This window comes from Sus scrofa, chromosome 15, assembly GCF_000003025.6.
Source record: "Sus scrofa isolate TJ Tabasco breed Duroc chromosome 15, Sscrofa11.1, whole genome shotgun sequence".
Lineage (NCBI taxonomy): Eukaryota > Metazoa > Chordata > Mammalia > Artiodactyla > Suidae > Sus > Sus scrofa.
Window position 1 is genome coordinate 6,996,524 of NC_010457.5, and position 20,207 is coordinate 7,016,730.

At 37.2% G+C, this 20,207-nt stretch overlaps 1 long non-coding RNA gene across 2 annotated transcripts in view; it reads left to right on the top strand.

Annotated features, from left to right (window-relative positions):
* Window positions 1–20,207, top strand: part of LOC106506174 — a 41,815-nt gene that overhangs the window by 3,563 nt on the left and 18,045 nt on the right. For both annotated transcript variants that reach the window (XR_001301313.2, XR_001301314.2), the window contains exon 2: window positions 95–160. This is a non-coding gene — a long non-coding RNA (uncharacterized LOC106506174). The remainder of the gene's footprint in view (window positions 1–94; window positions 161–20,207) is intronic.

Here is a 20,207-nt window from a genome sequence, read left to right on the forward strand (position 1 = left end):
TATTTCAGAAATACCAAATCATGTTGATCAGCTTCCTCTACAAATTAAATTTATTAGTTGATGGCTCAATATTCCACCCATTTTATTTTTCTAGGACATGAGCTTTCAACTAAATCAAGGAACTAATAAAAACAAAAGTGAAGATATGACTGAGTATTTGGTAAGTACTTAATACATGCTGACGAGCTACAGTTTTATCTAATATGTGTTCAATAAGTAATGTTTATTCAAAGTTGCATTTTGCATTATTTAATGAGGCTATATCTGGATGACTAAACTGATGCTTACCTTGAGATGAATGTCCAAATTATACCACAGTAAAGAAGAGCAAAAAGCATGATTTTTGGCAGGTGACCTATCAGAAACACACTTCTCTTTTGCTACTATCTTTCTGTCTCTCTCTCTCTCTCTCTCTCTCTCTCTCTCTCTCTCTCTCTCTCACACACACACACACACACACACACACACACTCATGCACTTTAGGAAGTTCACAGTCTATCTGGAAGGAATCAATGACTAAAGTGGAGATGATTCCTCTGTTAATCTACATATTCTATACATTTGGAAGTAGATATTCTAGTTTTCAGTTCCCAGAATTGATTTACTTTTCTTATAGGAATGAATATATGTGGTTTAGTGACTTCTGCAGGCACACACATGGTACAGACACTCCTGTCACAGACAAGAAAGATACTCTCTGGAGCCTGAAATTCTCCCTTCAGTAACACACATTTAACCTCCATTTAGGTCAATGAGAACTACTGGCAGGTACAAGGGCCTGGGGAGTAGGAATTTTTAGCAGGTAATTGTTATTGAAACAGAGAGTTTAGAGAGCACCTCACAGAAGAATCAGAGGTGAATTCACCTTAAATCTTTGCTTTGAGCCAAGAATAACCTACAACCTACAAATTTCTTTCAAAAAACACCTTACTTTATAATACTCAGAACAAAATAAATTTCCATGAGTCCTCTGTTCTCATTTCAACCCAGCGTACCTTATGTAGTTATACTCAAAGAACAAAAACAAAAAAATTAAGTACTCTAGGCCAATCAATTTGCAAGAAATGCTCTATTAATCCAGACAACTACTTTCCCTAGATAGACATGTTCAAATCTCACACAGATAGTGGTTAAAAAGAAAAAAAAAAACCTGCATCTCTGGATCTCACCTAATTTTGCATTAAAAATGTAATGTCTGCAAAATCAGGGAGGAAGGAAAAGTCTTGCCAAACACTGATTGCAACGGGTAGTTTTCAGAGCTAGTGATGGATAAAATAAATCATGCAAGGATCTTCCTGAGGGAATGGTGGGGCATGTCACAAAATATAACAAGAATTCTGCTAGACATTTTTATTTATCATTTTACTTATTCACCTATGCAACAATATTTATTGAGTACTTAACCATACTTTCAGGCAATGTGTACAAGTTGCTAGGGATAGAGTGATGAGTAAAATGATGTCTCTGCCTTCACTGAGCTTAGATTTTAGCAGGGGAAACAAATGTTAAATAAATATGCACTGATAGTTGTAGTGGGATGATATTTTGAAATGTTAACCCATATATTTTCCATACAGTTTCATGAAATTCTGGGACTTTCCTGGTTTAATCATTTAATACCTTCTATGATTTTCCCTGTGGAAAAAAAATGCCACAACTTAAAAATATAAGGACACCAAATAAATCTTAGCTTGGTCTTCAGGAAGAAGCGGGAAAATACAGCTCAGGTAACAGAAAATGTATTAATTAATCAGGTCCAAGAGATCATACTTTAAGCTAAGAGAGACAATTTCTTGGTGGATCATTGGGTATATTTTGAAAGTTAAAGACTCCCAGCTCCCTGCTTCTTCCTCCACCTAGTCGGGCTCCAAATGAGAAAACAACAGAAATCCTAGACTGGATTGGGAATCTAATGCGGAGAGAGCAACACCCTTTCTGCATGGGGTCTGAAATGCTGATATATTGCAGGCTGCAAGGTGAGTTGAGGCAAATGGACCTGAGTCTGTTCAGAGCTTTTTGCATCTCATGACAGAATGGTTCCCTTGTGCCAAAAATATGGCAAAGCACTTCTAAGAGATTCTTGTGCCCCAATGGGCCATGAGAAAACAAAGCTTTGGGTCAGGTGTCTGAGAGAAAAAGAGAAAAATCCACGAGGGCAGAGTGGGCTTCGGTGGGCAGCCTCAAGCTGCCCATGTGGTGAAGCCCAAGACATCAGACTCAACTTAGAAGTTCTCCTGCTGGCCTGACCCTGCTCCTCTGAGCCCTTGTCTGAAGCCTTGGCTCTGTGTAAGCCCCTTGGGATGCAGACGTAATCCTGCTCAAGGTTACTGTTGCCCCACTTTCCCTCCCCTTCTCCCCACCCGCCTAGACACTGGGACGTGGGCTTTTTTCTTTTCTCAGGGACTCACCCATTTTAAACTCTCAGTATTTATTTTCCAATACTCTTCATGTGCCAAGACCAAGGAAGTTTTATCTAGTGGACAAGAGGACAGCTTGGCTCATTACTTACTAGGTAGTTTGCCAAATATTTTGCCCATGCCCTGAGTTCTTTGGCTTCCCCCAAAGAGTAGGCTCTTGAAACTCAATGGCTAAGACTTTACTCATTTTTACTTTTCATTTTTTTATTTTATAATGATTTTTATTTTTTCCATTATAGCTGGCTTATAGTGTTCTGTCAATTTTCTACTGCACAGCAAGGTGACCTGGTCACACATACATGTATACATTCTTTACTTTGAAGTTTGATATGTTATATCTTCCCTGACCTTTCTGGAAAGGGCTAAGGGGTTCAAAGAAAAGGGAAAGCATCAGCTAATATTTCCAAACTTTAACTTTCCTTATAATTATTTAGGTACCATGTAGAAAGCATGAATAAAATTACTGAAGTAATGGAGTATATAAAGTAGGGTAAAGCAAACTCAGTATATGAACTATATGGAAAGAAAGAACAGAAAAAGAAAATATGGAGGAAAGAGTGTACGTGTGTTCAAATATGTGTGAGAGAGAGGTCTGTATGCTTTAATATGACATCAAGTAAATAGAATTGGTAGCATATATCATGATGTTATCTGAGATAGATCTTAGCATTTGAAGAAAGATGTGGAAAAAAAAGTAGAAGTGTTTTCTTGTGACATATTAAATAAAACAGTTATAATAATATAAGCTCTTAAGCAACAAAATTTTAAGATATACATCAGTTTTTCAAATCACTATTTTAAAAAAGCCAACATTTTAATTGCATTTAGCAAAATTGATGCATTTTAGAATAGACACTGTCCCTTCTAAAGTCTAAAAATTCCCACAGAAAAAATACCCCTTGGATCCCAATTCTAACATTCTCTCAGGGACATCTCCCCAAAACTCACTTAGTGTTTTGGTCACAGGGTGTAGAAGAGATAGTATGAACAGAGCTATGTTTCGTTCATTTTCATTTTACCGAATTTACTAATTTTTTTAAGGTAGCAACAGAAGCAGAAGGCCTAACAAGAAAAGAGGGGATTCCAGCTAATTGTCCCGTGATAAACATAACTCATTAAAAATGTGTGTGAATAGATAACATTTTAAAAGGCAAAATCTTGACTATTCCTAGCTGACAAATTCTTTGGAAGCTTCTTAAAGGAATGAGCTGGCAATGCTCTCATTTTTCAACTTTAAAATGAAAGGAATCTCTGAACTTTCCTTCTTTAGCAACAAACTCCCTTAACCCCTTGCCCCACTGCCATAAAGAGAGAGAGAGAGAGAGAGAGAGAGAGAGAGAGAGAGAGAGAAAGAGAGAGAGAGAGAGAGAGAAAGAGAGAGAGAAAGACAGACAGAAAGAAAGAAAGAAAGAAAGAAAGAAAGAAAGAAAGAAAGAAAGAAAGAAAGAAAGAAAGAAAGAAAGAAAGAAAGAAAACAGGATAAGTTAAGATCTTTATAGGTTAAGATTCTTAGTATACATATCCCCTTTTGCCTAGAGTCAGGCATAACCTGGAATCTGGATTCACCCTTCATATCTCATTAGTTAAGTTTAGGATTTTTATTTTCCTCTTTAGTTTAAATTGCATTTTCTCATGATTAAAAATGGATAGCTGTGGCTTGGAAATAGAAAACTGGACCAACTATGAACTAGAGCAAAGTTGAAGACAACTAAATATTTCAAGAATATTTTTGGTAATTCCATGAGATTTCCTGACAATTGGTCATTTTACCCTCACTGAATCCTGCGGTGCCACATTACACACCCAAAGGCTATGGTGCAACACAGCACAACTTCAGTAGTTTTCTTTTTTTTTAATTGAATGTTTTTTTCAAGCAAGTTTAATTATTTAATAGTGTTAAAGTTCTGGAGCAGTGAACTCATTAAAGATAGAGTACTGGTCCTGTGAAGTTTAGCTGCATGTGGCTATTGGATCACATAGCCCTTTTCCTGCCATGTAATAAGAAAACATCTCAGAATATAACTATTGGTTGGCTTTGTGGTGTTGGGTTAGTGTGCCAGTCTGAGGTTAGAGCTGAGATGGGATCCCAAGCCCTGGGCTTTGTATTATATAGTATTGTATTTTTGATGTTGTACTTAAGGGTCAATTACTGTTTCCATTATAAACCCTGTTTTTCAAGGGTTTATAGCTCACCAATTTTCATTTTGGTATGCAAGCTGCATGAATATACAGGTTTTAAAAATAGCTTAAATTGGGCAGTGCCATTTTTAGATATAAAGCAGTAAAATACACTTTTCATTGGCTTCAGTTTGTTTTGGAAGTTTCCAATCTAAAAGTTTATTCTATCTTAAAATACAAAAAAGGGTGTTTTTTTTTCATGCATTTTTCATAATAGCTTTGATGGTAAAAGGAAGCCAAGGAGGATATCAAATGAAACTTGGAGGAAAACAAGTAAAAAATTATTTCTTGTGAAGATTCGTGGATAAATGTCATTCAAATCAATGTTCTCAAAAATCAGTAAACTAATACAACAATACTACCTGAGCATGGGCACTCTTTCATGCCACTATTATGGCAGATGCTGTGAGAAATGGAAGAGATCCCTGTCCTCAGTGTGTTTAAAGTTCTAAAGAGAAATACAAAGAGCAATATTAAGTATAATAGCCAACAAACATGGAAGCATTAAAGTGATAACTCGAGTGAACAAGAATTTAAGAGGCAAAAGCGAAGCCATTTACAGAGGTGTGCAATTTATTGATGCCCTGCAAAAACAAGAAATTCCAACGTATAGTAATTGCCCAGATATGGAAATTTACCCATCTAAGTTCATGTGATTTTTTTTTTTTATCTTCTATTTTAGAGCCTCACCTGTAGCATATGGAGGTTCCCAAGCTAGGGGTCGATCAGAGCCACAACCACAGCAACTTGGGATCCAAGTCGCGTCTGCAACCTACGTCACAGCTCAGGGCAACACCGGATCCTTAACCCCCTGAGCAAGGCCAGGAATCGAACCCACATCTTCATGGATCCAGGTCGGATTCATTAACCACTGAGTCACGATGGGAACTCCTAAGCTCATGTGATCTTAAGTGCTCTGTCCCTGACCATCAGACTTAGTAAATCCCTGCTTGAGGATAAAGCTATTTTCTCCGTCATACTGAATGCTTCCAAATCATAAAAGCAAATTTCCTCTTGCATCAGTTAAAGCTAAGCTTCTTGTAATGGTCATCTACACAATATATTTTCACTTTGTCGTCCAACTCTCACTTCCCAATCTGTTCCAGTCTGATTTTCAGCAGTACTACTCAGATCAAACTGCTCTTGCCAAAGTTTCCAAGGCTCTCCTTGTTGCTGCTGTCATTGAAGAAGCCTTTGCTTTTCTCTTTCATCCAAATTTATCTTTATTGAGAATATGGCTATAGTTCTCTAGCTTTGTCTTATAATGATCTTTGTCATTCTTTTGTTTTCCACTGTCCTCCCCTTGCTATGGGTGCCTCTCTTTCCCTTTTAGAGAATGCCCCATTGGTGTGGAGTCTTGGTGAGGAGAAAATGGTTGCTTCCCATTAGGGAAGGGACAGAACCTTCTTTTCTTTTGGTCAGCACAGGAAGCATTACTGTTGGCAGGACCCCACCAACTAGATATTTTTTTCCTGGGATTTTGATGCTTGATCAAGTGGTTAGACATCATATTCATGTACTGACAGTGAAAGAAGACCCCACAACTCTTGCTATATAATACTTGCTACAGCTTACTCTGTGCCCATTTTCCAAATCTAGTTCTTCATGTTTTCTTCATTTCTGTCATCTCCAGATATTCTTTAGTAAATTTAAATTTTGCTTAAAATAGAAAGTGAGTCTCTTTTGTTTATAAACAGAACGTCAATTGATGTTATTTCCAATTCTTTGGCTCTTCTTCTTTATACTTTTACCGATTCATTTTCAACTGTCTATTCCTTTTATGCTGCAATTCTTCTAGATATTTTTTAATATATCTTCTCATTTCACCTCACATTATCTACATGGGTTGTTTTAATGGCTCTCTTGAGTTAAACTATCACCCATATGCTAAGGACTTCTCAGTCTGGCCAGTCATTCCAAATCACTCCTCTGTCACTTGTATTTCTTTCTTTATGCTGTTTTTTAAACTTATTCTATAAATATTTAGTCTTCTTCTACTATGAGGCAGATATATGATAGGCAATGGAGAAACAAAGCAATATAGTTTTCCATTTAATGATGGATTAGTGATGGATTAGTTAGTTTAGTGGATTCCATAATCTATGGACCCCATAATGCCATAAACTTTAACCTAGTGGATGTCATAGACTAGTGAAATCCACAGATGCCATGTAATATTCAACATCTCCACCTGGATATCTCAAAAATAGTGAATTCATCATCTTTCCCTGACATCGGGACTCATATTTTTCCTACTGGGTTCCCTATTTCAATGAAAGTATTCAATTGCTTATGCCAAGAACCTGAGCATTATACTGACTTTTCCTCTTCACCTGATCCCCACTTCTGCACTAATTATTAAAGCCTGTTCATTCAGCTTTCTTAGTATCTCTAGAATTTCTCTACTGTCTGTCATCACTTTCACTGTTACCTTATGTATATAGGCCTCCATTCCATTTCTCTAGGATTGGCACCACATTAGTCTTGACTTTTGTGTCGAAATTGCAGCCAGAGTGAACTTGAAAAAATCCAAGCCTATTTGTGATTATATTTTAGTTAAAACCCTTTGAAGATGCCATAACAATCTCAAAATTAAATGCAAACTCTTTCAAATCCCTTCCTTCTCCTTATTACATTTCTAACCCTCACTCATTGCCCTACACACTTCTCAAGTTAGCTACTGAAACTCTCTCACATTAGCTATTTCAACTCATTGTTTAGGTAATTTCTCTTTCCCTCTGGAGGCTCCCTTTTCTGGGGGGAGGGGACTGGCTTATGCCCCTTTTTGTGAGTTTTTAAAATATCTTGCTTTCTCCACATCCTAACATTCACTATTCTGTATCATTAATTGCCATGTTTTGTGGGTAGATATCGCTAGAATTCAAGACATTTGAAGGTAGAAATCATACCTCTTTCTATATTGTGTTAGCCATAGCACATAGCAGGTGATTAATAAGCATTAGCTAAACAAGAGAATCTTAACACTTGCATTATCAATATCAAACTGTAAAAATACTTTTACCCTTTTCCAAGCTTTAAATACTTTGGTACATTGCTCTGACTACTGATAAATAGTTTTATGTATCTGAAAATGACATGCTTATGTTTATAAGCTGTGCACTATTGCATCAGTTATCAGATGATGAAACAGCAAGAGGTTCTAGATGTGCCCTCCAAGCATACCTGAGAAGAGGTCTAGGGTGAGAGAATGTTCTCCTTGGTCCTACAGGTATACATAAAAGATCATTAGGATCTGAAGCTATCTGAACCCTAAGCCATAAGTTTGAAAGATTTATTTTTGGCTGGATAAGAATAATTAGAAGAGGAATTGTGTTGAGTACTTAGTATGTGCCAGGTGTTCCACTGAACTCAGGTAGGGTGGGGAGATAGACATATAGCTTCAACACATTGTAGATGGACACAGCGATACATGAGGATCCTTGAGGGTTCGTAAAGACCCTTTCAGGGGTTCTACAGAATCAAAATGATTTGCATATTTTTTGCCTTTTCATCCTCATGCTTTCATGTGTGTACAGTGGAATTTTCTAAAGATTGCATAATATTTGATATGACAACAAATTGGATGAAAAAGCAGATATGAGATTCCAGACATTAAAATAAAAAATGGTGCCACTCTTCTAACTCAATCATTTCTGTTTTGGAAAATGTAGTTACTTTTCATGAAAAACAGTTTGTTAATGAAGTGGATTTATTGGTTTTTTAAATAAATTAATAAATACCTACTTTTAAATGTCACCTTACATTTCTATTCGGGTTAATATTGATAGATATAGCACTCTATTATTGAGTGTCCTCAGTAATTGTTTACTATAACAGCATTATTAAAACCAGAAGGCTTGAGAACTGCTGACATAGACAGTGGAATAATCATAAGAGGAGGCATCTAACCATCACTGATAGCGTGGTGAACACCACTGGGGCTGAAACAAGCCCAGGTGTGGGCAATGACCAGTTTTGACATGCTGCCCCATCCTGCTATCCATCGATCAGTCTCCTATGACTGCAGTGTTAGAATAAGGAGAGAATCATAACCTGTACATCCATGTAAAAGAAAGCAGTAGGCTTTCAACGAGGGGTTGAGGACATTCCTTGTAGGACACTACGTTGCCCTCAGATCATTAATTCAAAGGCATTGTTATGTTATTTTTTCCATATGGAAGCCTATTTTATTGGACATATCTCTAGAGTGTATTAAATTTTGGCTTAAGTATGCATAAGTTATTTTTTGAGTACTTATATATCTCCATTGTCTTTGTAGGTATCCTATTTCAGCTAACACTCAAAACTTGTTTTGATGTCATGGCAAGAAAGTGTGCAATCAATGTTGATAAGCAAATCAACTGATTGATCAATTCTTGCCTAAAGTCTAGCAGAAAGCCACACTTCATCTTGGTAGACTCGCCTATCAACTATGTAGCAAAGTACTGCTATGGACTAGAAATTTCAGCTACACTCTTATTCAATGTTAACTGTCTCATATTCAGAAAGAGTGAATACAAGGTCATTGCAAGTGTCCTCAGTGCCTTGGGAGAGGATTTTAGGGTTTCTCTTTTTAATAGACTTTTGCTAAGAGTAACAAAGGCACCATAAAAGGAACAGTTAATGAAACTTGTTTTCTTCATTACCAAACTTAATATAAATACTTCAAGATGAATATTCTTCTTTTTTCTTTTTTAAATTATTCATGAAGTCTATCTTTACTGGAGTTGAGGGGTGGTGATATACAAGAATAATCTCAGAAATTATTACAATAGGAGAGACATAATATAATATTTTAACCCCAACTAATTTAAGGAACATAATCATAATCCCCCCAAAAATATAATACAATAAAATTTAGAATGCAGACTAATCCTTAATTTGACCTACATTAAATAATTATCATATAGAGGTAAAACCATAGATAATTTCAAGGTCTCCAGAAGCCTTCAGCTTCAGTAAATGAGATCTTAGATTTTACACTCTGACATCGCTTACTTTTATTTTCCCCTCTGGTACAAACTCACATCAGGATCCCTTTCCTCTGCAATTAGCAAGGTAAATGACTTACCTAACTGGCATTGCCCCTTTTCATTTTGGGGTCTTCAAGCATTTGCCACTTACACTCAGATCATGTTTTTGTGAGAGGCCACAGAGCGACTTTCTTAAAAGCTATCAAAGCCTTCCTCATTACCCTTTATGGGCTGTGCAGAAAACATCTCAACTATTAGACATTTAACTGGAGTGCAGTAGAATGGGTTTGCTGGCCCCCTCCGGTTCCTTGGGTAAAAGCTCTGTTCATAATCAGTTTCTGGTTTTTTTAAATGACCCTCAAGAGGTTCCTTCTGGTCCACTTCAGTTCCCTTTTTAGTGTCCCATTGATTTTCCAGACTTTAGGAACGTGTCCTTAACTGCCTGCTTTTCCATTGGCTCTCCTCACTGAATGCTAAAGAACACTTTGTTACTTCAGACATTGAGAAAGGAATATCTTGAGAACTAACACACCATTTATAACAGTACAGTTTACAACAGCATTTCCTGAAGAAAGAAGGTGCTTCTCACAGAAAGAGAAGGATGATTTCTGCACCCCATTTAGTTTCAAAACTACAAGCAACACCCTTGTTTCTTGTCAATAAAAAGGAAGATAGAGTAGAGTAGTGATCACAATACATAAATGATATTATTTGTCCCCAGAGTGTACACCAAATAGTAACTCAAAGAGCTTGCATGAATTATGAATGGTAGGGAGGCGCAGAGAGGGAGCTTAGTACAGACCCACTCCACACTGCTGTTTCATGAACATTTTAAAAGCAGAGAAGCCACATGAACCCACATGAATTATGTGATTAGATTGCAAAGGTTTATAAATTTACTCTGAATCCCCCTCCTGTTCTAAATCTCATTTTAAATAATATAGGGACATGATAGGAGATGTGCATCTGAAAATGTAATATTGATTACATTTTAACATCAAATAAACTCGTCAACATAAAATCTGAAAAACCTCTTGGGAATAGTAGGATTTTAAAACAGATGTCCTCTTGGCCCCCAAATAATAACAACAAAAACAACAAAAAAGCAAAGGAAGAGCAACAAAAAGCCTTGGGTCTTTAACTATACGTAGAAGAGAAAGACAGAAATATAAGAAAATGTGGGCATTTATATAACATTTGGAAAATGAATGGTGGGTACTAAAGGACTCTGCTTTGACCTGAAAGTCAGGGGCAAAGCCATTATTGTTTCTGTTGCTGAGAAAAAGGGTATTCATGTTGTAATGTAACATATCGTTACATTGTCCAGTTCTTTTTTAGACTCTGCAATAAAAATTGTAGTCATTTTCCAAAGAAAAGTCATAGAATGATCAGATCTCAAGCTCTACAAATAAAAATATGCTGGAGATTTTCAGCCTTTTCTCAGAATACAGTATTCATGTGCCCTATTTTCTTATTTTTCCCTCTAGCATTTTCCTTGAGGTTCTTTTGAACTAAATAATCAGGAGAAATTGGGAGGGGAAAAGAGGGAAAGGAATCGTTTCCTCCTGCAGAAAAATAAAATAATTGTATAGAAGATTTTTTTTAACCTACATGCACACCCCCCCCCAGAACACACACACACACGTACACCCCACACACAAAAAGGAAAGAGTTGAATTGAAACAGAATCATTATCAGGATGTATGTCTTAGGATAAGGAGTAAAAAATATAAAGGCAAAGACTCATCTGAATAATCCTAGTTAAGGGCCTTACCAAGGAGACAGCATAAGTTTTTTTTGAAAACTGGTGAGTCGCCCTGCTTGGCTGAGTATGAATTGAATGTTCCCAAAGTAACATTTCCCAAATAGGGATACCCTTCCATTTCACACTGCTCTTTCTCGAAATAGCAACACCATTTAGCAATATTTCATATCAAGACAATTACATTGTAGAATTATTGTAGTCTTAGTGCTTCATTAAAATTTAAAAAAAAAGTTAAATCCCTGTTTTGTTGAACACAAGAAATGAATAGTAAATATTGATTTAGAGTGAATGCAAACATTTCCCTAGGAGTGGATAATTACTGCCTTTCTATGCAAAACACTTATATTTGAAGAAGCACTTCACTTACTTTGCTATGCGGTATACATTCTTTAGTACATTTTAAATTATATGTTGTCCTGGACAGTGTCTGCTCTATAATTTCTTGTGTCTCTACACCAGAGTCAGTATGTAATTTTAAACTACAAAGTTTCTGCCAACTAGGAGAATAGGCTTAACTCTTTCTCTTTGCTGGGTTCACAAATTCTTACATGAGGAGATCTGGAAAGACATGGGACCGATGATCTCAGATCTGGAGCAGTTTTGTCTTTTTTTTTTTTTTTTTTTTTTTTTTTAGGCCAACAGAAATGCCACTAGTAACTGGCCACAGATTTATAAAGCAGAGACTAAATGGAATATAAAATGTATGGACCTAAGCCAGATTACAGTCTCTCTAAAAGATATGAATTAAACAATTAGCATTAGAAATGTTCAGTCAATCACTAGTGGTTTGAATACACCTTATAGCAAGATCTAGTTAAATATATTCATACTTTAAAACAGATCTCTTGTTAAAATCTCTGATTATCATAGTTTTATCCCTCTGTTGAGATATTTGCAATATATCATTATTTACATTATGTAAAGGAATACAATTTAACTGTTTCAGTAATACCTATGTAGATAGTGATTTAATTCAGAAGTTAGAATATTAGAATACTTTTAATTGTACAGAAAATACAAAGTTAAAAATACTTGCAAAATCATCTCATATTAGAAAGATTAAAGTACCCACCATTCTATTCTGTTTCTATGAAATTGGCTTTTTTTTTTTTTTAAGGTTGCACATAAAAGTGATACCATGCTGTATTTGTTTTTCTCTGTCTGGCTTATTTTACTTAGAATAATGCTCTCAGGATTGTGGTTGCCAGGGGTTGGAGGGAGCAGGGAAAAGAGGCAGATGTAGGTCAAAGTGTATAAACTTTCAGTTATAAGAAGAATAAGTTCTGAGGATCCAATAAACAGCATGATAACTATACAGTTAATGATACAGTATTGTATACTTAAATCTTGGTGTGAGTAGATTTAAGCATTTCATTACGCATACATAAAAGGAGTAACTGAGTAAGGGGGTGAATGTGTTAATTATCTTGATCTTGGAAATCATTCTACAGTGTTTGTCTTATTTGCTCTCTCTGTTTTCAAACTGTATATAACCTTCTACCTTTTGAATATATTAAGTTTGCAATATAGGAAAAATGAACTCTAAGAGGAACAAAAATACTTTAGTGATTATACCAACTATAAATGCACTTGAAGATTCATCCGAATTTCAACTGTTTGCATGTCATGTAGTGTCCTGTGATAACTACTGGGCTCTCTTATGTTTATACCCTCACCCATTATTGGCTTATTTTAGACCAGCTTGTCTGCACACAAGAACTGCCTGGGGAGTTCATTAAAAACAATTCTCAAGACCTTATTCCAGAGAGTCTGACCTGATGAGTCTGGAACAGGGCCCAGGAAACTTTTTCTTTTAATACTCCAGATGATTTTTATGATTAATTTTGGCAAACATGGTTCTAGACCTTCATCTAACTTCAATTTTATTTTTCATCCGTGGGGGCAATGTTTTCATTAGGCATACTTGAGAGAGAAAGGGGAAGTCCACTCTCCAGCCTGCTTGGTGAGAAATACCCTCACTGTTCCTGTTTCCATGTAAAAGGAAAGCACCACTAGGGGTGATTTTAAGTCATATCAAAGTAGAACTAATTAATACCAGACCTATTTCTTGAGAGAGGTTTTGATAGAGGTGTGTTTTAAGGAACAGGAAGGCCAGAGTTACTCCAGTGCAGATTGAAAAGGAAGTGTGCATGATAAATGGACACAGAACTGAGCAGGCTGGATGGAGAGAAAACTAAGTCGACTCACATCACAAATGAGACTATGCTCTGCTCCTTGGAATTATGCTAAAACCAATAGTTGTGGGAGAAGAGACAGTCTGCAGAAGACTATACGGATTGTGCTGATACTCATTTTTTTTTAAATGCAAATGACAACTTAATGCTTTAGCAGAAACAATGCATAGAGACAGCTCTGGTGAAATCACTAGCACATAGTAAAATGTTTTAATGCCAGATTCCATCATAACCATGTGAGTCGAATCCGACCTTGATTGTGCCTCTGCAAGTGATATCAAGAGATGTTTTGGAAGAGAATGCAGTAGCTATCCCAGGTGACAACACTTTGGTAAAAAGCATATGTATATATCAGAGGTATTTATTACAGTAAATAATCAAATTTTTTATTATCAAGATCATGGTTATGTTAGTGTTTATTCATTGTGTCCCTCCATATCCCACTACTCTAACCAGTGATTTCTGTAGAAATGTTCATCTTTTTTTGTGTTGCAAGCATGGGCAGTACAGGAGGTGTGGGCAATACATTACCAAGACTTTTACTAAAAGAAGAAACCCAAAGGACAGTATCTAGAGTCCAGCCCTTGACTCTAGGCATTCACCGGTGTTAGAAATTCCCTTATTATATCCAATCTAAACTACGGATCACAACACACTTCTTAATTTCAGAAATATTAAAAGGTAAAAAAAATGTGTATCTAAGAATTGATAATACACAAAAATCTTAAAAAAGTATAATGAGAGACAGACAGACTCCTGAGGTTTTTAAGATGTTTATCAAAGAAACTCAAAAGTTTGACAAATAAAGGTCTGAGGGGGATGGTCAGTCCCCACGTCAGTTCCCAAGGTACTGAGACCATGTGAGGATGCCAACAAGCTGCTCACAGTCACTTGGACACAGCAGAAGAAACTTCACCTTCTCAGATGAGGCTACAATAGACAATGAACAAGGGACACCTGTCAGAGTGGATTTCAGAGCAGCCAGACTGGCGATCATGGAATCCTCTCCACCACCAAAGGGAAGAGATCTTGCTTTTCTAGTCCAGTAGAATTTGGTACACGCCAACAACTCTTGACTGCTGCAAGTTGTTCCCTTCCTCTTTTCTTTTTTTTTTTTTGTCTTTTGTCTTTGTTGTTGTTGTTGCTATTTCTTGGGCCGCTCCCGCGGCATATGGAGGTTCCCAGGCTAGGGGTTGAATCGGAGCTGTAGCCACCGGCCTATGCCAGAGCCACAGCAAAGCATGATCCGAGCCGCGTCTGCAACCTACACCACAGCTCACAGCAACGCCGGATCCTTAACCCACTGAGCAAGGGCAGGGACCGAACCCGCAACCTCATGGTTCCTAGTCGGATTCGTTAACCACTGCGCCACGACGGGAACTCCTCCCTTCCTCTTTTCTAAGTGGTAGTCTTAATGAATTTACCTGCCTTTTCCTCTTCCTTTGTCCATAGAGGAGGTAATTGAAAATACCATTTAGGATTCAGTGAGTGAGCCATGAAATTGCTACATTTGCATCAGACTCAGAGCAAATACTCATCCCTACAAGATTCTGAACTTGGACCTGGGATGCAGTAAGAAAATGAGATTTGTGTTTCTATGTCTTTTGGAAGGAGTAAAGGCGTTTATAGGATTCAGAAGGGTTGCATTATTTTAGGCAAGGGCATTACAAAATTGTTCGTATATAAAGAGGATATGTACAGCAAAATGGGCCACAAGTAGTAATTTGTGAATGGTCATCCATTCACAATATTTGGGTGAAAATCTAGCCTTCACTATGGGAACAGTCTCTATGCCATATCATTTTGATATGTCTACTCTAGAGTTACTGGCTGTACCATCACCTATGCTGGAGGGCATCTGCCATCATGTGGAGACAGCGTTACTAAAATGAATCCACCGTAGAGGAAAGTAAATCTTGGTGAGGGATGGGAGATAGTAAAAAGTATGTATGGTGGTGAGGGTGGGGGAATGAAGCAGAGAGGGTAGGAGAGAAGAGGACAAAAAAGACCAGAATTCCTAGAAATCTGAGAAATTATAGAAGAAAGTTGGTTTTCGGTCATTCAGTTGAAAGAAGCCTCATTAATACAGGATGAAGTATCTTGATTCAAATTTCACAATAGCTTTGCAAAGGTGGGGTCAAATAATAAAAAAAAAAAAAACTTATTGACTCACTGTCATTAAATCAGTGAGAGTGGAAAGAGAAAGCAGATCTCATATCTTACTTTCATAGAGATGCTGAGTCTAGATTTACCACTATACACAGCCAAGAAATATTGTGTTGATGAGGTCAATATCAAATAGCTACAACAGATAACAGTTGTTGAATTCGTAGCATGTGTCATCATTATACTATTAGTGATATATTTATACTAACTCTTTCCACCCCCCAACAACCAAATTAAGTTTTAATTATTCCATAGTACAGATGAGAAAACAGAGGCTTAGAGAAGATAAACCATTTGCCCCAGGTCCCACAGCCAGCTGGGACTGAAACCTAGGTTCTTTGCCCTTAGTCATAGGTTCCCTTAACCACCATACTCAACTTGGGACAAATAGAGCACTTCCCCAAATACCAATGGAATTCTTGTATTTGTCTTTATCTCCTGTCCAAGTCCAGAATGAGAGAAAAAAGTGTCTTCTCTCTGCCAACAATACCACTAACATTGCTACATTGACATTATTCAGCAAATTGCTTTCACTTAGTAAGCATGGTGAGAACTCTCTGCCTAAACATTAGAGACAGTTTTCCAAAAAGCACACATCCAAAAAAGTTAAAAGTAGTAGAAGAGGTGGAATTTATTATTATTAATTCCACTTCAAGATTTATTTCAAGACTCAACTGACTCTATTTCAGTGTTGGACACCAGAACAGAATCCAATTAGCCTGGCTGTTACTCAGCATTGATGCTCAGACTTACCCTATGTGAGTCCTTGCGGTGGGACACAATTTCAGAAAGTTGAGTGTTCAAAGGAATGTTACTTCTGCAAACAGCATTTTTAATGTCAAAGGATAAAGCATCACAGTTGTGGGGAAAGTTGTTGTACATCTACCAGGAAAATATTCCTCAGCTACCCAGTCGGTCACTCCCTTTGCCTTTGGCTATTTGGATAGATTTTAGTCTATATTAAAATACCCACAAGATCTCCAATCTTAATTATAAAGCTTGAGAAAAAATGTCCAGTGAAAGTCATTTTCAGGCATAAATCAAGAATCTCTCTTTAACTCCTCTGCCTCAAAATTTACGTAACTGTGAGAGCAAAGAAATCAAATGATAAAAAAATGCCAGATACTACAGATTAGAAATGAAAAGTAAACTATCCGCGTGCCAGTTTCTTGCTACAAGTTTCACTGGATACCAAAATCAATGTAACTGAGAGAAGATGTGGCATGGAGAGAAAAATCTCCCAGGATAATCAAGGGATATATTCCCAAGTCTATTTCCCCCCACAGAACTGTTTTGTTTTCTCACATCAATGAGACAGAATAAAATGTGGATCCCATGATCAAGCTGGCAGAAGTCATGCTCCCTACCTGGATGCTCGAAAATTGTAAATCACAACTTTACAAGGATTTAACTTTTCCCTTTCCAAAATAATCAAATATTGTGGTGAGGGGGCCACTAATCATGACAAAAAATATACTGCAAATTCTTTCTTTTTGTGCCAAGTCCAATAAGTTCTCTGAGCGAAATTAAATGCACGATCTTATTCCAAACCACAGCTTCCCTTGGGGATGTGCAAATCTCAAGTGGGGGCTGAAAGGCCAGTTGTATCAAAGCCCAGGGTTACACCCATTTTTTTCAAGTTTCTTTCTTTTTTTTTTTTCTTTCCCTTTTTTAACTACTGCCTGTAGTATAAACGGCTCGGGCCCCTCTGCTTTCAAGCCTTCGTAGTCAAATCAGTGCTTCATACTTTCCACATTCTGCCTCTAAAAAGTGGGCCAGTCCCTGACTTCTCTTAGTTTCTCACAGTTTTTGTTTATTTTAAGAGAGTCTCTGCTGAACTCCAGGGAAGAGAGGGGAAAAAAAAAAAAAAAAAAGGAGAGAGAGGAATCCGTTATGTTGTAAGCAATTACTGGCTCCATCTCTTAGATCTGCAATATCACAGGAATTAGAGATGGAAAAGACCCATTAGGTCATCCTGTAAACCCCGTGCCAGCACAGTGCTATTCCCTACTGTAGATTATCTCTTCTGAGAGTCTTTAATATGTTGAAAGGGTAGCCAATGCTAACAGGGTTTTACTTTATTTCTTTTGCTGCTTTGTGCTGTTCAGTCTATAACATGCCATTTCTATAGATGGGTCTAGGATGACTCCTCAAAAGACATTTGACTGCCCATGAAGAATTAAAACAACATTTATGCTATCCGATAACTATGTTCTGTAAGTTCAGCATGGAAGCATCCATAAAAACACATTTTGGAGAGCCAGTGTTTAGTCCCAGGGATGGAAATGCTACATATAAAACAATTTTACATAGACATATTCTATATGTGTCATGTATTATACCACAAATATAACTGTGTGAGTGTGTATAGATGTTCCTATAAAGTGCGTACAAATACTATCATTACCCCAGAGTGTTTGTTTCCTCAAAGTCGTGCCAAATGCTGCATAATTCAAGAAATGTTATCCAAAATATTTAAGGTTATGTTTCTCACAATTTTCTTCTTATCTCTCTTAAGTCACACATTTTAAATGTCAACTTGCATAGAGAAATATTTAATTTCAAAGATATTCCTCCATTGGGAAACTCTTTTAACTCTTCCTTAAGTAGTTTTTTTTTTTCCTTCTTCTTCTTCTTCGTCCTTATCCTAAGATAATGAAGTCCTTTGGTTTACTTTTTACATGCCAACCTAGGAAGCCTGACCTAACAGACTACCAGTCCCATCCCTCGGGAAAAGAAATACAACGGGAGGGCCGCCCTGCGTGAAGAAGGAACACGCCGTGTGTTCTTATGTGGCTTCCATCTTAATTCACTGTCCTTGAAGGCTATCTAGAGAAGATCAAATGAATAATACTATTTAAGATCATACCATTTTTGGCTGGGATCATCACCAACACTGATAGAATATGTATTTTTTCTTACATTCTCAGCTATATAGTATTTTCTAGGTATAATGCAGAATATATTTTCATTTTTAATATGTTTAATAAGTTGACCCATTTTCATTATGTGTGGTAGAGAAAAGTTATTTCTCACAGCTCTCCTAGGAGGCAGGATGGCTTAGTAATGAAGAATCTGGAGTATGAACTCTTTACAAGTATGATTGTGGACACTACCAGCTACCTTCTATGCAATCAGTGGTTTATATAATACTCTTCAAGAAAAATAATCTAATTTACCCCCAAACCAATGTATATGATAGAGGGATTCAGTTTACCCTGTGTAGTTGAAAGAGTACAACTAAATTAGAGAACTTTAGAAAGTTTGGGCTCCAAAACCCATCAGGTTCTTCCTCATCCTTGCTGGGGAAGCCTTATGAGCTTGTTTCCCCCTGACAAGAGCTTTCCTCTTAGGTCCCTAGGAACATCCCTTCCCTTCAAAGGGGTTCTCTCTGACCACTCTGGCTAATTGGGATCCCCCACTGAGCCACTTACAGAACTCTCCTTATTTAGCTCTAATAAGAATCAAGTATTGCATTGTTCATTTATAGTTTAGCCAGGTCCCTAAAGAGGGACTTGGTTCTAGGGTTAAGGGCATGGGCTCTAAAACCATCATCCCTGCCACTTACTAGCTGCTTCTCTTTGGCAAGTTAACTTGCACTCTCTCCCTTACCTGTAAATGAGGAAGACAATTTCCACTTTACAGGCTTGTCTTGAGGAGTAAATGAGTGAAAACATGTAAAGGCTGTGGTAATTAATATGTAGCATGCTCCCAGTAAATATTAGGACTACTGTTTTAAGTCTTATCCTCCTTTGTGTTTTGAAGCCTAGCTTAATGTCTGGTATATGATTGGCACTCAATAAATATGTATTAAGGAAATGAAAGAATGAATATTTTGAAGAATGTTCCTTCCAACAATGGGAGTAGTTGCTCTTTGAGGTCATATATCTTTGTCAGTCAACAAAATTGTCGAAAGAACTTTTAGAAAGATTTTAAAAGTCATTCCATAATAGTGTGGGAGGTATAGCTAGTTAATCACTAAGATTTCTTCCAACAGGAAGATGCTGATAGTGATCTAAGGTTGTGCTATCACCACTTCCCCTCTTTGGGTCCTAGTTTTCTCGAAGATAAAATAAAGGTTTTTGACTAGATCTCTAGGGTCTGTCCTGTTCTAACATTCTATGATTTTATATGTGAGCCAGCTGAATCTGTTATCACTTTTTTTCTTCCTGCTATAATTCCCATAGAAGAGTTTTTTCATTTGGCAACCAAAGTAGCTTGGCTTAAGGGGTATCTGGGACAGTTATTCTACCCCAGAGTCAAGGAGCCCTAACAACTGGTGACTGTGCTATAGTCACAGCCACTTGGTGACAGGAACATAAACAGTCCATTTCCCAGGCCTCCTCTTTCCACTGCTATATTCTCTTTCACTTCCCACCTTCCGCAGCAAGACAGCCTGCCGTATGCATCCCCAAAGCAGAGGAATTCCACCCACACAGTACTGCAGAAATTACAGCCAGAAAACCCCTATTAGGTCATGCAGGCCACACCTCTTCTAGAGCTTGAACGTCCT